Source organism: Galeopterus variegatus, unplaced genomic scaffold (genome assembly GCF_000696425.1).
Source record: "Galeopterus variegatus unplaced genomic scaffold, G_variegatus-3.0.2 Scaffold265, whole genome shotgun sequence".
Taxonomy (NCBI): domain Eukaryota; kingdom Metazoa; phylum Chordata; class Mammalia; order Dermoptera; family Cynocephalidae; genus Galeopterus; species Galeopterus variegatus.
Genome location: NW_007726376.1, coordinates 658,879 through 683,492, shown reverse-complemented (window position 1 = coordinate 683,492; position 24,614 = coordinate 658,879). Strand labels below are relative to the sequence as shown.

Sequence of the window (24,614 nt, the reverse complement as noted above, 5' to 3'; positions counted from 1 at the left end):
ATATATTTTGAAGTTAGGAAGTGTGATGCCTCCAATTTTGTTCTTTTTGATTAAGATTGGCTTAGCTATTTGGGGTCTTTAGTGGTTCCATTCACATTTTTAAAATAAGTTTTTCTATTTCTGTGAACAATGTTATTAGTATTTTGATAGGGGTTGCATTGAATGTGTAGATTGCTTTTGCCAATATGGACATTTTGATGATGTTAATTCTTCCTACCCAAGAGCATGGGATATCTTTCCATTTATTTATGTCCTCTTCAATTTTTTTCACCAATATTTTATAGTTTTCATTGTAGAAATCTTTTACCTCCTTGGTTAAATTTAGTTTTTGGTATAGCATATTTTTGGTAGCTATTGTGAAAGGGATTATTTTCTTGATTTCATCTTCAGTTATTTTTTTACCATTAATTTTTGTGTGTTGATTTTGTATATTGCCACTATATTGAATCTCTTTATTAGTTCTAGTCATTTTTTTTTTCCTTTTTGTCTTTTTTCGTGTCTGGCAACAGATCGCAACCCTCAGTGTCGCGCCCGTACTGGACTGGGAACGGCAACGGGATCGCAACCCTCGGTGCTGCGCCCGCACCTCGCTCAGCCAGTGAGCGGCCAGTCTGTATGTGGGATCCAAACCCTCGGCGGGAGCGCCGCCGCACTCCCAAGCGGTGCACTGTAGCAGTGCGCCACCGGGCCAGCCCCTTAACTTAAAATTCTAAATGACGAAATAAAAATACATATAAAATTTTAGGATATATAAAATATACTTTTACTCTAATGGGAAAACTATATGGCTTAGTTACTAACTAAATTATTTGGAAAATTATTATCCCAATGGTAATTTTAATAATTTTAAATATGAAAATATTCAATTTTGGAAAAAGCCACTTTTCTATTCACACTGACCAAATCATGTTGGAAAATAACAAACCACTGCTGAGGCTCAACAGTGAGGCTCTAAGTGAGAAGGACAATTTGGCTTCTCTGGGAAAATACTTATTTCCTGTTTGGCTTTATCATAATTTGGCTGGCTAAAAATATCCCAGAGGAAATCAGCCAGAGGAAATGTCAGCAATCTTTTTTCCTCAAATTATTAAGGTAAAAAATTTTTAATTTCTACAACATTTAAGTACCATAAGATTTCTCTGGATACTAGAATGGACACTAAAGAGTAAAGAATAACAGGCAAAATAAAACCTAAACTTAGTATTTAGGGATACATACAGTACTATCCAAGAAAAACAACAAAGTAGTTACCTTTAAAGCTAGGAAAGAGGGTTACTTTTAAAGGGTTACTATTTGCAGGGGTTGTGAGTGCAAAGGCATATGAGAACTTCTGGGGTAGTTTTCTATTTTGTACCTGGGTGGTGGTTAAATAAGTATATATGCCTTATAAAAAATATACTAAATTTAATGAGTAATTTATTAAAGTCAAGGTTAAAAAAAAAAGGGGACAGCTAAACAGAAAACACCTAACACAACAATCTATGTACTATTCCTTATACAGTTGGCCCTCTCTATCCAGGGCTTCCATATCCAGAGGTTCCATTTCCACAGGTTCTGCATCCATGGATACAGAGGGCTAACTAAGGGATTTAAGCATCTGTGGATTTTGGTATCCACAGGGGTACCGGAACCAACCTCCCCCATACAAAGGGAACACCGCACTTGCCTTGGTTTTTTAGAATCATCCAATTAACTATTTACAAAATGTCCCTTTGTAAGCTGTAAAACATTAAACTAATATACTCATTTAATTTCACTTACAGGGGAAAATAATCACTGGTCCATACACTCAGATTCTAAAAAAAAATAGTACTTCTACAAAATAAGATATATAATACTACTTCCGTACCCTTTTATATATGTGAAAATATATAATTGCAGAAAAACTCAGCATAACCATAGCAGGAAAAAAAATCAGAGTTTTTTTGTTTTTATTTTGGTTTTTTGGCCTATGAATAAAAAAAACACATAATTAGTTTTCTAGAAAAGTTCAAATTTCACCAAATTTTTCAACAAAAGTAATTTATTCAATGAATACATAAAAATGACAATTATATAACTTGGCTAAATAAATTCAGGAATCAGAAAAGATACTGCTTCCTCAGACCTGGAGTCCTACTTTTTGATTCTAGAAACTAAATAACAGTTGGGATGAAGGCATTGTTTTTATTTCCTTTTTTATAACTTAATTTAGAGTATTTCTTTTCCTTGAAAAAATGGGCAAAAAAATTGGATACTTCACAAAAAAGATATATGAATAGCCAATATGCACACAAAAATATCTTCAATATCATTAATCTGATCTCTCCAGTCTTTAAAAAAAGTTTGTCTTTTTAAAAAAGGGAGGAAGAAGCAAAAGATTTCAACAGACACATTACAGAAGACATAGAAGGCCAGTAAAGCATCTGAAAAGATGTTCAACATCATCAATCATCAAGGAAATGCAATTAAAACCATAACAAGATACCACTACACACTCATTAGAAAGGATGATGATAAAGAGACTGACCATGTAAGTGTTGGCAGGAGTGTAGAGGAACAGAAACTCCTGTATTGCTGGGGGGAATGTAATATGGCACAATCACTTTGAAAAACAGCTTGACAGTTTCTTACAAAGTTAAAAATGCACTTACCATATTACCCGGAAATCTGACTCCTCGATATTTACCCAAAAGAAATGAAAACATGTCCACAGAGGCAGTTGTACTTGAATATTCATAGCAGCTTTATTCATAATAGGTCAACACTGGAAACAACCCAAATGCCCATCAACATGTGAACAGATAAAATACAGTATTTTCATAAGATGGAATACTACTTGGCAATGAAAAGGAATAAACTACTGATACATCCAATGACATGGATACATCTCCGAAACATTATGATCAATGAAAGATGCTAGACACAAGGTAATACACTATATATTTCCATATATTTTCCATTCTAGTAAAGACAAATCCAATCTACAGTGACAGACCGCATATCAGTGACTGCCTAGGGCTGGAAGTGGGTGAGTTGAGGGATAACTGGAAAGAAGAAAATGGAAAGTCTTTGGGGTATTGGTTATATTCCATAGACTGTGGTGTGGTAGTACCATGAGTGTATAAATTTGTCAAAACTCATCAAAATGTACACTTAAAATGTGCATATTTTATTACATGCAAATTATATATGGATAAAGGTGATTAAAAAGCCATTAAAAACGTGCAAAAATGTTGGTATTTCCTTAAGAAAATGAGTCTACCTTATTAGTCTTCCTCACCAAAGCCAATTTACAAGCACAGGCAACAAAAGTAAAAATAGACAAATGGGATCACATCAAACTAAAAAGCTTCGGCACAGCAAAGCAAACTGTCAACAGAGTGAAGAGACAACCTACATAATGGGAGAAGATATTTGCAAACTATGCATCTGATAAGGGGTCAATGTCCAGAATATATAAAGAACTCAACTCAACAGAAAACAAATAATCCAATTAAAAAATGAACAAAAGATAAGTGTAGACATTTCTCAAAAGAAGACATAAAAATGGCCAACAGATATATAAAAAAATGCCCAACATCACTTATCATCAGGGAAATGTAAATCAAAACCACAATGAGACATCATCTCACCCCCGTTAGAATGGCTATTGTCAAAAAGACAAAAAATATAAAATGCTAGAGAAGATATGAAGAAAGGGAAACTCTTATACACTGTTGGTGGGAATGTAAATTACTACAGCCATTATGGAAAACAGTATGAACATTCCTCAAACAATTAAAAATAGAACTACCATATGATCTAGCAATCCCACTACTGGGTGTATATCCAAAGGGAGGGAATTCAGTATGTCGAAGAGATTCTGTCGGCACACCCATGTGTATTACAACACTATTCACAATAGCCAAGATATGGAATCAACCTAAGTGTCCATCAACAGAGGAATGGATAAAGGAAATGAGGCATATTTACACAATGGAATACTATTCAGCCACAAAAACGAATGAAATCCTGTCATTTGCAGCAACATGAATAATGAGTCTGCAGTACATTATATTAAATGAAATAAGCCAGGCACAAAAACACAAACACCATATAATCTCATTCATATGTGGAATCTAAAAATGTTGATCTCATAGAAGTAGAGAGTAGAATAGTGGTTACCAGAGGCTGGGAAGGGAAGAGGGGAAGGGAGGAGCAAAACAGGTTGGTGAACAGGTACAAAGCTAAATGGTATAGACAGGAGGAATAAGTCCTAGTGTTCATTTACACAGTAAGGTGACTATTGTTAACAATAATACATTGTATATTTCAAAATAACTAGAAGAGAGAATTTTGAATGTTTTTACCACAAAAAAATTATAAATGTCTGAGGTGATAGATATGATAATTACCCTAATTTTATTATTTCACACTGCATACATGTATCAAAAAATCAAACTGTACCTCATAAATATGTACAATTATGTCAATTAAAAATAAAATTTAAATGGAAAAAAGCCAATTAACAAAGAATTAAGTGAATAACATTTTTGTTAATTTATAAAAGAACATTTTGCTAAAACTTGGATTCAAAAATCCATTAGGATTAGAATAATTTCAGAGACTCTAAAGAATAATTATCAATGGAGTCTGCCTTGGACTCCACCTTTCCAGTACACAAATTTCTTACTTGGCAATTGGCCAAATGCAGAGGCAAGTAGTTATTGAAAGAAAAATAGTTCAGATTATTCTTTGAAATTATAATCCTGGTACTTAACACATTGGACCACACTGCATTTTACTTCGAGGTAATAAACAAAACACTAGTTGATTGCATACTTTTAATCCATAATCCATAGAGTTAACAGAATAAATTGCATGGTTTTGCTCTATTCCCTTTTCATACTTAATTTCTCTTATACTTTAAGTTTCTTTATCACTTGATGATAAACCTTCTGTTTCCTCTGATGATGCTCTTAGTACCCATTTCTGTTGTATTTCATTTGCATGAAGACCAGCTTCCTGGATGTGCGACTGGAACAGCATACAGGGTAGTAGGCTGACAAATACGCTCTCCTTGAGCAAACCTGAGTCAGGTTCCTATGAGTTCTCTATCTGTCTAGGCCCCAACCTTGGGATCTGTTCTTGGCCCACTCAGTCCAGTTTTAGCAAGAATCCTCCTGATTCAGTTTAGTGAAAATCCCCCATCCTCAATATCTGCTCATATTCTGAATTCCCCATCCTCAATATCTTATCACCCTGGTCTGCCTTCGGCAAGAATCCTCCTGGCCTAAATGTATGTTTCCTCACAGGAATCTTCCATCTACTGACACCCCTCCACCCTGGCTCCTTGGCTATAAATCCCCACCTGTCTTTGTTCAACTCTGAGTTGAGCCCAATCTCTCTCCTTTATGGCAAAACATTATTGCAGTATTCCCTTAAATAAAGTCTCCCTTACTGTCTTTAACAAGTGTCATGAATAATTTTTCTTTAACAGAGGCTCAAGGCCACACTCTTGGTTTAATGTTCTCCTGTTGCTATCTTGAAATTCTTAATAATTTTGTCTTTAAACTTACGTTTTTAATTGAAGTTCATGACACAATGGACATGAACAGAGAAAATACTCATAATATGCACGTCCACAGTACCTTGCTACCCTATTCAAATACAGCATCTGAGATGCCCATTATAACAAAATTCTGATGGATCTACCTACATACATTAAAGTTCAGTGAGACTCATAGCAAGAACAGGACAACTGAAGGCAATGAGATGCCACATTTTCCATTCAAACCAGTACTTGGTTCAAATACAAAAAGAAGGCAATGACATCCTAAAAAACATGAATGACCAAGGTACTCTATCCCAAGGTACTCATATCCCTTCTGTTTTGTGTTACTTCCCTGTACTAGACAATTACTTATACTGAAAATGATGACACAGCAAAAAGGAAAAGGTAGGGCAATTCCATTCCTTTCTCTTTCAGTCCTTTTTACACGAGTAAGCAAAAGACAGATAGTATCGGTAGATAGCGGACATATCAAGAAGTGAAATAATAGTAGTTGAGTTTTGTAAAGCATTTCCACTGTTTTGGTAAGAACAACATACACACATGAGGGTTCTTCACAAAGCTTGTGGAAAAATATGGCTAGCTAGTTAGCTCAGTTGGTTACAGTGCAGCCTTTTAACACCAAGGTCAAGGGTTCAGATCTCCATACCCACTAGCAGCAAAAAAAAAAAAAAAAAAAAAAAAAAAGTAGCAAAGAAATTTGCGGAAAAATAGAATTAAAAGATGATATGAATCTTTTCATAAACTTTTTGAAGTACCCTTGTATGTACATACAAACTACAAACTACAAATTATGTAATTACAGTAATTGTGCATACAGGTTCAGTACTCTTATACTTGAATTTAAAAGTGGCATTGATAGAGAGAGATTGGACAAGGGGCATAAAGAATAAGTACAATTTGTAACAATATACATACTAGTAATATTGATTTCATAAATATATGTCAACATTGAATCCCCAAAATATATATAATCAATTATGATTCAATAAAAAAATAAAAGTGGCATTGCACAATATAAAGATGAACAGTAAAATTCATTCTAATAATTACTCAGAACAACATACTCCATGCATAACTACAAATAAAATACACCATGACAAGTAGAAACGGACAATGAAAGGAAAAAGTTTTATAGTTTAGGACCCTTAATAGCATGTTTTTTCCTGCTTTTTGAACAAGGGCCCTGAATTTTCATTTTGCCCTAGACAATTCAAATTTAGCCAGCCCTGCTTATGTAATAATACTGACAGAAGAAAAGGACATAGACAGGATAATTGTTACAGGCCCCATACCTTCTTCAAATGACACCAAAATCAAGATACCCTTAGAGATATACCTAAGTTAATAAATGAACAATTTTAATGCAAATACCATCCTTTTGATTTGGAGTTATTAGAGATCTGAAAATCTATTCTAATTGACTCTGTTTTGCTGCTAGACCTACTGTAATATTAACAAACTCATAATATTAGAGAACACAGCAAATAGGAAACACAGTATTCCAGGTTAAATCACACACTCAAATCAAAAAGAATAGAATTTCATTTAGAGGACAAATAACTATACAACTGAAAGCAGCAATATTTAAGTCATGGTTCACAAACTTCAATATGCATCAGAATCACTTGGAAGGCTTACTAAAACACAAATTGCTAGGCTCCAACTCCCTGAGTTTTGAATTCAGTTGCTCTGGAGTAGGGCTCAGTAACTTGCATTTCTAATTATTTTCCAGGTGATCCTGATAATAATGGTTCAGATACACTCCGAGAATAACTGGTATAGGTTAAGCAAAACCAATTCCAGGAACAAAATAATTTCAACATGAATCTTTAAATCTTAACTAAACTCTAGGCATAGAAATTAACACTTTATTAACTTCATAGATTGCTATGATCTCACATATACCTCTGGCTGACATTTCGTGCAACATTTACTACCTGAATTCAACAAGCATTTATTGAGCATCTATTATTCAGAAGACCCTGTGCCCTCAAGCAGCTTACAATCAAGCTGAAGAGACAAACATGTAAATACTAGCTTTAATACAAAAATAAAATTAAATACTTTCTCCCCTAGTAAATATATACTTATTTCTAATGGTGATAATGTTGAACTTTACTGGAATCCTGTAATCCTAGAAAACAGTGGTGGTTAAAGAAACCATCCTTCCCCACAGGGAAGATGGGGAAGATTCATAAATGACTCCTTGTTAACCTGTGAGAAACAAAGACAAAGACCCTTCAAATTACCATCCTTTGTCTCACTAATAATTAGCGGAATTGATTGTCTCCAATTACTTATTGGAACAAAATATACCTGTTGACTAAACTTTAAGTTTTTCTTCCTCCCCCAGGCCTGAGAACTTCTGATCCACTCTCATCCTAAACCAGCATATATCCTCTCCTTAATGGCCCATTCCTAGAAAAGGCTGACCTCAGGCTAAAACATTCTCTCATCTACTATGCTACCTCACCACTTTCTCATCCTACTTCTCCAATCCTGGTTATTTCCAGCCTTGTTTACTCCTCCCTATAAAAGAAAAACAGTTTTCTGCTCAATGCTTTTAGAGACACATAAATCTTACAGTAAATGTTCTCCCAATTGCAATAGTCCCTTTCCCCCTCTTGGAAATGTTCCTTTATTTTTTCAATTGTGGGTCACTTTACTTTGGGGGTTATCAATTTTAAAAGAAAAAGACAGAGGCTCTCTAAAAGAAAATATTTACTTGGAAACGGGGCATTGCAATGGGAATATGGATGCCACAGTCATCTAGGTAAAGGAAGACAAAAGGTTTTAGAGGAAAAATGATGGAGGATTACATAATTATTCTGGGATAATTATCACTGGCTACAAGGATCAAGGGTGACACCAATCCCAGGTTAGACAGGCAGACGCTGAGCAAATGTCCTTGCTGAAGGATTTTCTGATAAAGGTCACAATAGCCTCTATGTAAAGTAGTAGATTTGCAGAGTCCTTCGTGATAATTCTTGTCAGTAGACATAAATGCATGAGTACTCATCCCTTCATGGCCTTTCCCTGGCTCTATTTGTCAGGGGTTTTAATAGAAGTGACTCCACTTTGATTTTGAAAACTTTATATTTCTCACTTTTGATAAAGATCTTTCTCCAAAAGCATTGCTAATCAATCATCGTGTAGTTAGGTTTTGATGTCCTTCAGTGCCAGGGTAAACCTGTCCTGGGTTGACAATCTGGTCCTAGGTTGGAAGGAGTGAATGATAGCTAGGAGTCCATGTCAAACCCTCTCAGACACATTTGAGCAACAAGGGAGGTTTGAATGGACTGGCTTTCAGGGTAGGTCTACCTGGAGTCCACTGTTAAGTTTAATTTTGTTTGTTCCACAGGCATTTGCTATCATTTGAAGTGTTAAGCCAGCATTATTCTGTTAGAAGTTGTAACTCTGCAAAAATTTAACAAGTAACAGGGACAAAGTTTTTAAAAAGGAGAAATGGAGGCTTCTGGTCAAGATGGTGGAGTAGACGGTTCCTAGCATCACTCTCTCCCACAAATAAACCAATTTGCAACTCTTAAAAACCAACAACAGGAGGCCCAAGAGCTGCACCAGAACAGGCAGGAACCATGCACCACGGGACCCCCAGGCCAGTGCCCACCATGCAGAGAGGCCTGAGAACCGCCAGGCCCACATGCCCCGAGTCAGCCAGACAGGAACTGGCAGGAGGTAGACACCACGGGACCCCAAGCCCAGGCTGGTACCCACCACCCAGAGTGGCCTGAGAGCCACGAGGCCCACACGTCCAAGTCAGCCAAACCAGAATAGACAGGCACCACAGGATCCCCAGTCCAGGCCAGTCCCTGCCACCCAGAGAGGCCTAAGAGCTGCCAGGCCCACATGCACTGAGCCAGCTGTGCCAGAACATGCAGGTGCTGTGGGACCCCGCAACCCAGGCAAGTCCCCACTTCCCAGAATTGGCAGTCCCTTCAATCTAGGCTGGACATCAGAGTGGAACGTGTGCATCATGATACCCCCTGCCACAATGACTAAACACCAAAGGAAAGACAGCATTAATATGAAAAATCAAGAAAGTACATAACCATGAAAGAAGAATAATAACTCTCAAGTTCTAGATCCTATAGAATAGGAAGTCCTTGAAATGACTGACAAGGAATTTAAAGCAACAATTCTAAGGAAGCTAAATGAGATACAAGAAAACTCAGTTAGACAACACAATGAAATGAGAAAAAATATACAGGACCTGAAAGAAGAAATGTACAAAGAAATCAATGCCCTGAAAAAGAATGTAGCAGAGCTTGTGGAGCTGAAAGATTCATTCAACAGAATAAAAACTACAACAGAGAGTCTAACCAGCAGGCTAGAACAAACAGAAGAAAGAATTTCTGACCTTGACGACAGGCTGTTTGAATTAACACAGACAGACCAGAAAAAAGAATTTAAAAAATTGAAGAAAATCTAAGAGTGGGGGGCCGGCCCGTGGCTCACTCGGGAGAGTGCGGTGCTGATAACACCAAGGCCCCGGGTTCGGATCCCATATATGGATGGCCGGTTCGCTCACTGGCTGAGCGTGGTGCTGACAACACCAAGTCAAGGGTTAAGATCCCCTTACTGGTCATCTTAAAAAAAAAAAAAAAAAATCTAAGAGAGATAACAGACAACCTTAAGTACTCAAATATCTAAATCATGGGTATTCTAGAAGGGGAGGAAAAAGGAAATGGCATTGAAAACATATTTCAATGAAATAATACCAGAAAACTTCCCAGGTATAGGGAAAATCACTGATCTTCAGATTCAGGAGGCCCAAAGATCCCCAAACATATTCACCCAAAAAGGTCCTCTCCAAGACATGTTATAGTCAAACTGGCAAAACTCAAAGACAAAGAGAGAATCTTAAAAGCTGCAAGAGAGAAGAGGCAAGTCACCTATAAGGGAGTCCCAATCAGACTAACATCAGACTTTCATCAGAAACCCTAAAAACCAGAAAAAAAAAAGGGATGATATATTCAAAATACTAAAGGACAAAAATTGCCAGCCAAGAACACTTTACCAGCAAGGCTATCCTTCCGAAATGAAGGACAAATAGTATATTTCTCAGACAAAGAAAAACTGCAGGAGTTCACTACCACATGACCAGCCATACAAGACATTCTCAAAGGAGTACTAGGTTTGATACCTGAAAAACAATCATCACTGCCATGAATAGTCAAGAAAGAACAAAACCTACCAGTAAAAAAAAATGTTAACAATAAAGAAAAAAAATAGCTTATCTACCAACTCAAGAAACCAACAAACACAGAAGACAAACAGAAAATCAGAAAGAAGGGAACAAAAGATACTTAGGACACCTAAACAAAAATCAATAAAATGCTAGGAGTAAATCAATACCTTTCAATAATAACTCTAAATGTATAGGGATTAAATTCCCCACTCAAGAGACACAGACTGACTGACTGAATTAAAAAGATGGACCCAACAATGTACTGCCTTCAAGAGACTCACCTCACCTGTAAAGACACACATAGACTAAGAAAGAAAGGACGGAAAAAGATATACCATGCAAATAGAAATGAAAAAAGAGCTGGAGTAGCTATTCTTATGTCAGATAAAATAGACTTTAAACCAAAAACCATAAAAAGAGATAAAGAAGGCTACTATATTATGATAAAAGGAGTTATCCATCAAGAAGACATAATAATCATAAATATATATGCACCCAACATTAGAGCAGCCAGATTTATAAAGCAAACACTATTAGATCTGAAGAATGAGATAGACATGAACATTATAATAGCAGCAGACCTGAACACCCCACTCTCAATATTGCGCAGATGATCTAGGCAAAAAGTCAATGGAGAAACACAAGATCTAAACAACACTTTAGACCAACTGGACTTGGCAGATATCTATAGAATAGTCCATCCAACAACCTCAGAATATTCGTTCTTGTCATCAGCACATGGAACATTCTCCAGGAGAGACCACATGTTAGGTCACAAGTCAAGTCTCAACAAATTCAAAAACATTGTAATTATTCCATACATTTTTTCAGATTACAATGGACTAAAATTAGAAATCAATAACAAATGAAACTCTGGAAACTATACAAACACATGGAAATTAAACAACATTCTACTTAATGACATATGGGTCCAAGAAGAAATTAAACAGGAAATAAAAAAATTTCTTGAAACTAATGAAAATAATGACACATCATACCAAAACCTGTGGGATACCACAAAAGCAGTACTAAGGGGGAAATTTATCACATTAAATGCTTACTTCAAAAGAATGGAAAGATGGCAAATAAACAATCTAATACTTTACCTTAAAGAACTAGAAAAACAAGAACAATCCAAACCCAAAATTACTAGATGGAAAGAAATAATTAAGATCAGAACAGAACTAAATGAAACAGAAACCCAAAAAACAATACACAAGATCAATGAAACAAAAAGTTGGGTTTTTGAAAACACAAATAAAATTGATAAACCTTTAGCGAGGTTCAGAAAAGACCCAAATAACAAAAATTAGAAATGAAAAAGGTTATATTACAACTGATACCTCAGAAATACAAGGAATCATTAGAGACTACTATAAACAACTATATGCCAACAAATTTGAAAATCTGGAGGAAATGGATAAATTTCAGGACACATACAAACTACCAAAACTGAGCCAAGAAGACGTAGAAAATCCAAACAGACCAATAACAATAAAAGAGATTGAAGCTGTTATCAGAAGGCTCCGAACAAAGAAAAGCCCAGGACCAGACAGGTTCACTGCAGAGTTCTACCAAACCTTCAAAGAGGAAATGATACCAATTCTCTACAAACTATTCCAAAACATTGAAACAGAAGCCATTCTCCCAATGGCTATGAGGCAAACATCACCCTGATATCAAAAACAAAGATACATCAAAAATAGAAAACTACAGGACAATATCCTTGATGAATATAGATGCAAATATCCTCAATAAAATACTAGCTAACAGAATACAGCAACACATACACAAAATTATACAACATGATCAAGTGGGATTTATCCCAGGGATGAAAGGTTAACTCAACATACACAAATCAATAAATATGACACACCACATCAATAAAAGCAAAGAGAAAAACCATATGATCATCTCTATAGATGCTGAAAAAGCATTTGAAAAAATTCAACATTCATTCATGATAAAGATTCTCTACAAGTTAGGTATAAATGGAAAGTATCTCAACACGATTAAAGCCATATATGATAAGCCTACTGCCAATATCTTCCTGAATGGGGAAAGGCTGAAAGCTTGTCTCTTAGGAACAGGAACTGGACAAGGATGCCCACTCTCACCACTCCTCCTCAACATAGTGCTGGAAGTACTAACCAGAGCAATCAGAGAAGAGAAGGAAATAAAGGGCATCCAGACTGGAAAAGATGAAGTCAAACTGTCCCTGTTTGCAGATGGTATGATTCTATATGTTGAACAGACAAAAGCCTCTACAAAAACCTCTTAGAGTTGATAAATGATTTCAGCAAAGTTGCAGAATTACAAAATCAACACACAAAAATCAGTAGCATTTCTATACTCCAACAGTGAACATGCAGAAGAAAGCTAGCACATTTACAATAGCCACCAAAAAAAAAATGTAGAAATAAAGTTAATCAAGGATGTGAAAAGAAAAATCTCTACAAAGAGAACTACAAAACACTTGAGAGAAATTAAAGAGGACAAAAGAAGATAGAAAGATATCCCATGCTCTTGGATTGGAAGAATTAACATTGTGAAAATGTCCATATTAGCCAAAGTGATCTACAGATTCAATGCAATCCCATCAAAATTCCAATGAAATTTTTCTCAGAAACGTAAAAAAACTATCCAGACATTTATGTGGAATAACAAAAGGCCACGCATAGACAAAGCATCCTGAGCAAAAAAAAATAAAGCTGAAGGCATAACACTACCTGACTTTAAACTATATTACAAAGCTTTAATAACCAAAGCAGCATGGTACAGGCATAAAAACAGACACATGGATCAATGGAATAGAATAGAGAACCCAGAAATGAACCCATACACCTATAGCCACCTGATCTTCGACAAAGGCACCAAGTCTACACACTGGGGAAGAGACTGCCTCTTCAGCAAATGGTGCTGGGAAACTGGATATTCATATGTAGGAGAAGGAAACTAGACCTGTACTGCTCACCATATACCAAAATCAACTCGAAATGGATTAAAGAATTAAATATACACCCTAAAACAATAAAACTCCATAAAGAAAGCATAGGGGAAACACTCCAGGAAGTAGGAGTGGTACAAACTTTATATGGCCGGCCCGTGGCTCACTCGGGAGAGTGCGATGCTGATAACACCAAGGCCATGGGTTCGGATCCTATATAGGGATGGCTGGTTCGTTCGCTGGCTGAGTGTGGTGCTGACAACACCAAGTCAAGGGTTAAGATCCCCTTACCGGTCATCTTTATATAGGGAAGAAAAAAAAAAAAAGGAGTGGGTACAAACTTTATGAATATGACCCCAAAAGCACAGGCGACCAAGAGAAAAATAAACAAATGGGATTATATCAAAATAAAAACCATCTGCACAGCAGAAGAAACAATCAACAGAGTGAAAAGACAACCAACAGAGTGGGAGAAAATATTTGCAAAATATACACCTGACAAAGGATTAATATCCAGAATATACAAGGAATTCAAACAACTTTACAGCAAAAAACCAAATAATCCAATTAAAAAATGGGCAAAGGAGCTGAACAGGCATTTCTCAAAGGAAGATATACAAATAGCCAAAACAGACACATGAAAAAAATGCTCAACATCACTCAGCATTAGGGAAATGCAAATCAAAACCACTTTGAGATACCATCTCACTCCAGTTAGGATGGCTAATATCCAAAAGACTGAGAATGATAAATACTGATGAGGTTGCGGAGAAAAAGGAACTCTCATACACTGTTGGTGGGACTGCGCAGCCTTTATGGAAAATGGTATGGAGGTTCCTCAAACAATTACAGATAGATCTACCATTTGACCCAGCTATTCCACTGCTGGGAATATACCCAGAGGAATGGAAATCATCATGCCGAAGGGATACCTGTTCTCCAATATTTATTGCAGCACTATTCACAATAGCCAAGAATAGGAACCAGCCCAAATGTCCGTCATCAGATGAGCGGATAAGGAAATTGTGGTATATCTACACAATGGAATTCTACTCTGCTATAAAAAAGAATGAAATACTACCATTTGCAACAAATGGATGAACTTAGAGAAAATTATATTAAGTGAAACAAGTCAGGCACAGAAAGAGAAATACCACATGTTCTCACTTATTTGTGGGAGCTAAAAATAAATAAATAAACACACAAAGAGTGCAGGGGGGAGGGGAAGACACAACAATCACAACAATTCCTTGAACTTATTAAGACAAGTGAACAGATATGATGTACTGGGGGAAGAGGTGAGAAAGGCGGGGGGAAAGAGGAACGGGTAAAGGGTCATGAAAATCAGCTACAATGTATATTGAGAAGTTAAAATTTAAAAAATAAATAAAATAAAAATTTAAAAAGGAGAGCTGCAAAGTAAAATTGATAGTAATATGACAATCCCACTTTGCATATGGTTATAAGCCACAGACCTAGACTTAAACGCAACCAATTGAATAAATAAAATGACTGTTATGCTACCAAGTAAAAAAAGTAAGCACTAAGAGGGATAAGAGTCCATTTTGATATGTAGTCTTGTTCTTACGTCCTCAGAAAAACTGTCTACAGCATGAAGCCATCAACTTTTCCCCGGTCCAGGGGAAGCATTTTTTTAAAGTCAGATTTTTTCTTTCTTTGGCTCTTTCTGGCCCATGTGTGGCAGACAAAGCAATTGTTATGCTGGACAGAGATACCTTGTATTAGTACTCTGAACTCAAGATACGACCTGTTGCATCTGAGAACCTCACGTTTATAAACGTTTATCTAGTTCTTTATTTTAGCTTATCAATCCTTCAATTAACTGTTCCATCACCCAAAACAATTGTTACTCAAGCAAACCTAAATTTACATTTCCAAAAGATGTCTAGGTTATGGATTACCATGGAGCTATTGTAATCTGTAAAGCCATTAATTTAAAAGCCCTTTAACATCTTTTTTTTTTTATCTTGGCTGAAATGCCATGAGTACTGAGTTTTGCCTCAACTACAACAGAAGCAGCAAATTCAAAGCAGGCAGAGAAAAAAAAATACAGATAGTTAACTTAGAAGGCTCTACATGTTAACTCTATAGTTGTAGTCTCTTAATTTGGTACTAAGGAAAAAAAATTAAAACTTGGGGAGTTCAAATGATCCCCACGATGGCCACTGATTTAAAAAAAAAAAAATGTGCATGAGGAAAAACCATGCAGCTGGCTGGAGTTTCAGAAAACCTGGCATGCCTTAATGTTTGAAAATCCTATTCCATTTCTTTTTAATCTCTCAAGAGCAAACGAGATTTTATAAATCCTTTCAAAGAATGTCAGGAGTTTGGACCAGTGTATTAGGTGGTGGCAACTGTTCTAATGGTTTTAATTAGCCACGCTGTGCCCACCATTTAGAATGTTTACTTCTGCTCTTAAAAGATGTCTAGAAACAGCAAGGAAAAAGAGCCAAATCACTTACAGATGCATTTAACCAAACCTAAGTGAAACTAAAATCAGAGTGCACACAAAAATTTTAACCCAGGCATGAGAGCAAACAAAATATTAAAACAGGTGTGCAGAATCCAAAAGTGAATTGACCAGAAAAGACATGCCTCACAAACAGAACATAAATTCTGTAGAAACCAGAGTACTCAAACAAGAAAGACGCTTTTCTTTATACCAGAAAGGCATTGCCAGAAAAGACAAAGACTTTTATCATCCTAGGAGAGATTTAAGGTCCTTTATTAAGATGGCCTTATAACAAAACAATTCCCGAATAAAGTCAAAAGCCTCTACCAAAAACAGGAAGGCTAGGCCTGAGAGGAAACTCACCAGGGGCAGAAAAAGTCAAGCTGTGGAAGTGGAGAGCTCAAAGGGCTCTAGTGAGTAATGCACACCAGTTCCAAGAACCACCAATTCCTTTGAAGGGTGATTCTTATTCCAGGTCCCACTTCTGACATTATTTATGGCAACCTAAGTAACAAATAGAGGCTCTCTAAAAGCAAATGATATTTATTCAGGAATAGAGCATTGTAATGGGAATACATGTGCCATCATAAACTATGTATACATTCAGCAAGGTAAAGGAAGACAAGGGGTTTTAAAGGAAAAATGATGGAGGATTACATAATTGTTTTTAGATAGTTATCATTGGGTACAGAATCAATAACAAGGGTGACACCAGTCTCAGGTAGGACAAGCAACTGCTGAACAGATGTCCTTGCAGAAGTATTTTTTTAATAAGATTGCAATGGAATCTCTGCAAAGTTGTGTCTTTGCAGGGTTCTTTGTGATAGCTCTTATTATCAGGCATAAGTGCCTAAGTGCCCCCCGCCTTCATGGCCTTTCCCCAGCTCTGAGCCTCAGGGATTTTAACACAAGCAACTCCACTTTGATTCTAAAAACTTTCACAGAACTTCTCTTCTCTTTCACATGGTTCCTTAGTAACATGTGTAAGAAAAGACTTCTTTTATTAATCCATACAAATACTGCATACCTCCTCTGAATCCCATAGGAAAAAAAGATCATTCAAGTTTGGCTTTTGCTCTCTTGTAATCCAAGCACTGTTTTAGTTATACCTATGGCTATTGTCTTCTAATTCCCTCCTCCCCCAAAGTGCTATAAATATAACATGTTATATAAATTAAATAAACTTAGGTAGGGAGTAATCCCAGATACATCCTTGAAGAAATAACTCTCAGATTTCAGCTAGCCTAAAATACTTTCAGTAAGTCCACTAAAGAGTTTTCTGACAAGATTGTTCTGTGATTTCCTTCACATGCATAAGAAATTCTTATTGCAGGATTCATTTTCAAGCATCAAGTTTTTATATAATTAATAAAATAATGCTGGTATTTAACCAGAATTTCCTAAAATCCTCCTTTGGCTTTCATTGCCACCCTTCTTGTGCCTGTTGTCACCAGATATCCCTGTTCCATGTCCTATATTCCCAAACTCTTCCATTCTTTTGACTCTGATAATTCTGTCAAATGGTCTAAAACATGATTTCTTTGAGCAGCAGCAACTGCCTTTCAGGCCTAGAAATGTAAACACAACAAATGTTGAATAACAATAGAATGATTAAGCACAATGTGTAACACCTTTTTTAGTGCAATGATATGAGGACAATAAAAACATTGTAAAAACATGAGGAAAAAAAGAATGTTACAACTTTACATGAGAAAGCACTACACAGAATTATCCAAAGACTATGTGAAAAACTAAACAGAAAAACATTGAAGAGTGTTAAGTGATTATATTTGAGAAGTGGAATTACAAGTGATGTCTTCTAGCTTCATTACTTATTATTTTTACCAAAGTAGAACATGTACATAGTTTAAAAGACCTAACAGTACTACAAAAATATTAATAAAAATAAGTAATTTTTTAAAAAAAGTAATCCAATGTCCCATCTTCCCCACCACCCAACAAAATCATTTTTTAAACTTTCAGCTATTAGGCCAGCCTGTGGCTCACTCGGTAGAGTGTGGTGCTGATAACACCAGGGCCACGGGTTCGGATCCTATATAGGGATGGCTGGTTGGCTCACTGGCTGAGCGTGGTGCTGACAACACCAAGCCAAGGGTTGAAATCCCCTTACCGGTCATCTTTAAAAAAAAAAAAAAAAAAAAAAACTTTCAGCTATTTTTCCTAGTAATTACTGCCACTGATGGTTTGCTTTACACAAAATCCACTGATATGAATATTTTGCACTCTTTTTTCCAACACACCCTTCCTATCCACTTGTCTCCCAATATAATTACATAACAAACTGTGTTTAAATCTGGATTCAGTGTTAATTCTTACATGAGTATTCTTCAGAGCTGAACCACATAGCCATTGTGATTACACTTCCTTTCTCCTACTGTGTGTTGCTCTTTTAGGAGTTAATAACTGCCTAGTTTTCTAAGTACATTGAATTTACTCAGTTTGCCATATAGTATCATTCATGTTTCACTGAAACTCTTTGACAAAGACACAGAATTCCTCTCAAATCAAAACATGAGGTAGTCTATCAGCTCCAGGAGGAAAAGAATATAGGACAGAGACTGTATAGGATCGAGACTGTGGCCTACAAAACCTATATTTATTACTGGGCCTTCTACAGAAAAACTCTAACCTCTTATACTCTGATTTTAGTGAAGCTGACTCTTGAACAACACAGGTTTGAACTGCACGGGTCCACTTATAAGCAGATTTTTTTTTCCTTATGATTTTCTTAACATTTTCTTTTCTCTAGCTTACTTTATTGCAAGAATACAGTATGTGATACATACAACATTCAAAATATGTGTTAATCAACTGTTTATATTATCAGTAAGGCTTCCAGTCAACAGTAGGCTATTAGTAGTTATGGAGAAGTCAAAAGTTATAGGCAGATTTTCAACTGCACATTTGGTCGGCGTACCCAACACCTGCAATATTCAAAGGTCCACTGCAGATCTTAAAGTAGCTTCCTACTTAGTAGTAAACTAAGTACAGTAGTAAGTAGTAGTAGGGTACATGGCAGGTGATTTTTCAAGAACTTATATATCCAAAAAGTGTCTTCATTCTACCCTTACACTTGATGAAGTGGAAATAGAATGCTAGACTAGAAATCCTTTTCTTTATGAATTTTGAGGACATTGCTTCATCATTTTCTAGCTCTCAGTGTTGCTCATGAAAATCTCAATGTCACAGTGATTCTGGAACTTTGTAAGTGACCTCTTTTATTCCTCTCTGGAAGCTGTTAAGATCTTCTCTTTAACTCTGATATTCTGAAATCTCAAGATGATGTGCCTTAGTGAGGGTTTTTCTTTTGTCATTTTTACCCCTCATTCATAATGCTAGTCATTCATTAAGCCTTTTCACTATGGAAACTTATTATTTGCTGGTTTTTTGTTTTTTTCGTTTTTTGGGTTTTTTTGGCAGCTTGCCAGTGTGGGGATCCAAACGCTTGACCTTGGTGTTATAACGTGGCACTCTAACCAACTGAGCTGACTGGTCAGACACTGCAAACATTCTTTAGACACTGGAAATGAAGTTTTTTTTTTTTGATAAATTCTTCCCTCCATTTTCTCTGGTCTATTTTGTATTCCCATATTTAGATGTACCACCTAATCTGATTCTCTAATTTCCTTATTCTTTCCCAATGTCTTTGTTTATTCTATCTTCTGGGAGAAAATTTTAACTTTATCTTCTATTGGATTTTTTATTTCTACTATCATATTTTTAATTTCTAAGAGCTCTTATCCTCTAACTGTCACATCTTATATTTTCCCATCTATTCTTCATGAATGTAATATCACTCTGTAGAGACCAAAAATAAACATGATAGAAGGAATCCATTTCCCCCTTGCCTTTTGCCTTCTCCACTGCTTTCTCTCTTTCTTTGCTCTCACCATCCTGTAAACTTTAATTGGCTAATAAACCACAAGTTTGCAAAAACAATCCTCAGAAAACAGAGTACTAATGGCTTTCAGGCTCTGAGCAAGGAGCACAAAAATAGCAATAACTGATAGAAATAAGAAAGAAAACAAAGATAAGTATACATATTCAATCACTACATTTAACTGAAGATAATGTGATTACTTTGCTATTTATCCAAGTTTCTTGAATTTCTTACCCCATTTTGCTTTCATAACAGGCAGAAGAAAAATAGTAAGAATTTTCAAAGAAACACCAACCTTAATGAGGAAAAAGATAATATGAAGAAAGAAAAAGCTCTACCCTTTCTCTGCTCCTCAATTTCTGTTCTCCTTAAGTTATTGACTTTCCTATATTTGCCCTAAGTTGTACTGTCTTAATATTTTGCCTGATTCCCCTCTTTTAATAAATCTAGATTTTCCTTGACTGGCAAATTTGTTTCTAACTTTTTATTGATTACAGGGAAAAAAGCAATGGAATTTGGGAAAGAGGACAAAGAAATAAACAAAATCTGTTGAAATTTCACATACAGACAGCAAACATTTTCAATAAATTATTGAAAAGAATATTCCTTTCCTTACATCCTAAAAAGTGGTAAAAGCAGAGTATTCTGGGAAGATAGCACAGTAGGAAACACCAGGAATATGTCTCTCTACCTAGACAACAACTGAATGGGCAGAAGTGGTCTGATATAACAATTTAAGATCTCTGGAGTCTATTGTAAGCCTTCAAATTCCTGGAAAGACTGAGACAAAAAGTGCACTTAATTTCCATTAATTTCAGCTCTTAGCACAGTAGCAGCTACCAATCTCCTACCCTACACCCTTGGCAGACAGCTGTGCATGTGCTCCTGGGAACAGTTTGTACACAACCTGCAGGAGCCAGGGTGGAAAATAAGAACCTTGTTGCTAAATACAAGGGATGGAAATCGGTGTTCTGATGCTGATTACTGTTTCTGATCACACAGGTGCAGACAAAGAGGCAGATGGCCATTGTTGTTGCACCTCTCCCCACCGATGCAGGCCCATCTCCCTCAGGCTGAAATGACTGCCAGGCAATTTAATGGACAGAAGCCCCTTTTTGTTCCTCCTTCATTTTTCTCTTAATCCCCTTTTGAGAGCCAGACATTAAAGACTAGGACATTCAAAAACAGTTGCATTAACAAGGAAAATTACAAAGTTACCACACATGCCCAGGGAAGGTGCAGGCTCAGAAAAGACCTGGGAAGACCTTAACTTGTACCTCAGGCTGATCCCTGGCAAAGAGACAGCCTACAACAATAAAAACAAAACAAAAATAGTAGACCCTGAGAAGGGGGAAAACCTGATTTCAAGCGTTACTACATTATTAGATTTAAATGTCCACTTTTCAACAAAAATCATAATATAAAACGAAGTATCACACATTCAAAGGAAAAAATAAATCAATAGAATCTGTTTCTGAAAAAGACCTAATGGCAGACCTACTAGACAAATACTTTAGAACAACTGTCTTCAAGATGTTGAAAGAATCAAAGGAAGATTGAGAAAGTCAAGAAAATTATGTATAAACAAAACGAAAATATTAACAAAGAGATATTTTTTAAAAACTAAAAAGAACTCCCCCCCAAAAAAAAATTCTGAAGCTGAAAAGTAAATTAACTGAAATAAAATTTCACTAGAGGGATTCAAAGGCAGATTTGAGCAAACGGAAGAAAGAATCCATTAACTTGAAAACAGGACAATGAAAATTATCAAGTCTGAGAAATGGAAAGAAAAAGACTGAAGAAAAGGGAACAGAGCCTCAGGGACCTGTGGGACACCATCAAGTGCACCAACATGTGCATTATGGGAGTCTAAGAAGGAGGAGAGAGAAGAAGAGGCAAAGAGAATATCTGAGGAAATAATGGCTGAAAACTTCTAATGTGGTGAAAGTTATGAAAGTAAACATCCAAGAAGCTCGACAAACTCCAAGTAAGGTGAACTGGAAAAGAAACACACCAGGACATATTATAAGCAAGTTTCTGAAAGAGAGGATCTTGAAAGCAGCAAGAGACAAGCAACTCATCACATAAGAGGTTCTCATAAGATTGTCAGCAGTTTTCTCATCAGAAATCATGGAGGCCAGAATGTAGTGAGCCTATGCATTCAAACTACTAAAAAAAAAACTGTTAACCAAGAATCCTATATTTAGCAAAACTGTCCTTCAAAAATTAGTAAGAAATTATTAAAATTTCAGATAAACAGACAAACAAAAACTAAGGAAGTACATTACTACTACACCTGCCCTGCAAGAAATGTTCAAGGTGAAATAAAAAGATACTAGACAGTAATTCAGAACCATGTGCAGAAATAAAGATCTCAATGAAAATAAATAAATGGACAATCATAAAACTAGTATTATTGTAACAACAGCAGTAACTGCTTCTGGTTTTCAATATTATTTGAGAGACTAATGCTTTTCTAAAAAAAATGAATTCTTAGTCTAAAAGCTAGTATTACTGTAACTTTGGCTCATAACTCCACATTTCCCTTTCTACATAATTTAAGAGACTAAGGCATTTAAAAGAATTTATTATTTATGCTTTAGGGCACATGCTCTATAACAATGTAGTTTTGTGACAGCAACAACTGAAAGGGGTGGGGATGGGAATGTAAAGGAGTAAAGATTTTCTATGTTACTGAAGTTAAGCTGGTATAAATTCAAATTGGAGTGCTGGGCTGGCTGTTTAGCTCACTTGGGAGAGTGTGGTGCTGAAAATTCCAAGGTTAAGGGTTCAGATAAATGTACTATGCAACCAAAAAAGAAAAAAAAATTACAGTGCTATACTTTTAGAACATTAAATGTAACCCCCATGGTAAGCACAAAGAAAATATCTTAAAAATACATATGAGAGGGAATGAAAAAGAAATTTAAACATTTCACTACAAAAAAATTAAACACAAGAGAAGACAGTAATTAAGGAAATCAGGAACAAAAAAAATTATAGGGCACTTAAAAAACAAATAATAAAATGGCACAAGTAAATCTGTCTTATCATTAATTACTTTAAATGTAAATGGATTAAATTTACCAAGCAAAGGACAGAGATTAGCACAATGGATAAAAGCACATGATCTGGGCTGGCTCATGGCTCACTTGGGAGAGTGTGGTGCTGATAACATCAAGACCACAGGTTCGGATCCCATCTAAGGATGGCTGGTTAGCTCACTGGGTGAGCATGGTGCTGACAACACCAAGTCAAGGGTTAAGATCCCCTTACCAGTCATCTTTTAAGAACAACAACAACAAAAAAAAAAATGATCCAAATTTATGAGGTCTACAAGATACTCACTTTTTATCTAAATACACAAATAAGTTAAAAGTGAAAAGATGAAAAAAGATATTCCATGTGAAAGTAACCAAACAGAGCAGGGGTGGTATACTATCATCAAACAAAGTAGACTTTAAAATCAAAATATGTTACAAGAGACAAAGAAGGACATTATAAGTTAATAAAGAGGTCAATAAAGTGAGAAAATATAACAATTATAAATGTTTACACACCTAATAATAGATGACCAAAATAAATGAAACAAAAAAAGAACTGAAGAAAAAAATAGACAGTTCTAAAAAAATAGAGACTTCAATACCTCACCTCTCAATAATGGATAGAACAACAATACAGAAGATAAGGAAATAGAGCAGTTAAACAAGACAATAAACCATCCAGATCTAACTGACATATGCAGAACACACTACCAAACAACAACCCAAACTACCTCCTTCTTAAGATAGCATAGAGTATTCTCCAGGAAAGACAGTATGGTCAGGGCACAAACTAAGTCTCAACAGACTTTAAAAGATAGATGTCATACAATGTATCTTCTTGGAGCACAATGGTATGAAGTGATAAATCAATAACAGAAGGAAAATTGAAAAATTCACAAATTTGTGGAAATTAAAAAACACACTCTTAAATAACCAATGGATCAAAGAATAAATCTCAACAGAAATTAAAAAATACTTAGAGACTAATAAAAACAAAAACAAACCATACCAAAACATGGGATGCAGTGAAAGCAATGCTAAGGGGGAAATTTATAGCTACCAGTGGTTACATTAAAAAACAAGAAAGATCTCAAATCAACAACCTAACTTTACAACTTACAAAACCAGTAAATAAAGAACAAGCTAAGTTCAAAGCTAGCAGAATGAAGGATATAAGAAAGATTAGAACGGAGATTTTAAAAATAGAGAAAAGAAAGATGGCGACAGGTCTGGAGCGGCCGTGCCAGGAGACAGCACGATCCTGAGGGTTGTGCGCTGTGATACCAGAGTATTAATTGCATTTCCAAGAGCAACAAAAGGCAAATAATTCTTTCAACAACGATCCTACATTGACAAACAAGCGGCAGCAGGTTCGAGGTTTTGGGGCCGACACAGAAGAGGACTGCTGAGAGCACCCAAGCCCAGCTTCAGGAACGAACGGAGAGCCCAGACAACAAAGGCCAAGAAAGCCAGCAAAAAACTGCGCAGAAACGGAGTGAAACGC

General features: G+C 36.0%; 1 protein-coding gene across 2 annotated transcripts in view; it reads right to left on the bottom strand.

Annotated features, from left to right (window-relative positions):
• SENP7 (SUMO1/sentrin specific peptidase 7) overlaps positions 1-24,614 on the bottom strand; it is a 161,647-nt gene that overhangs the window by 80,937 nt on the left and 56,096 nt on the right. The window lies entirely within an intron of this gene.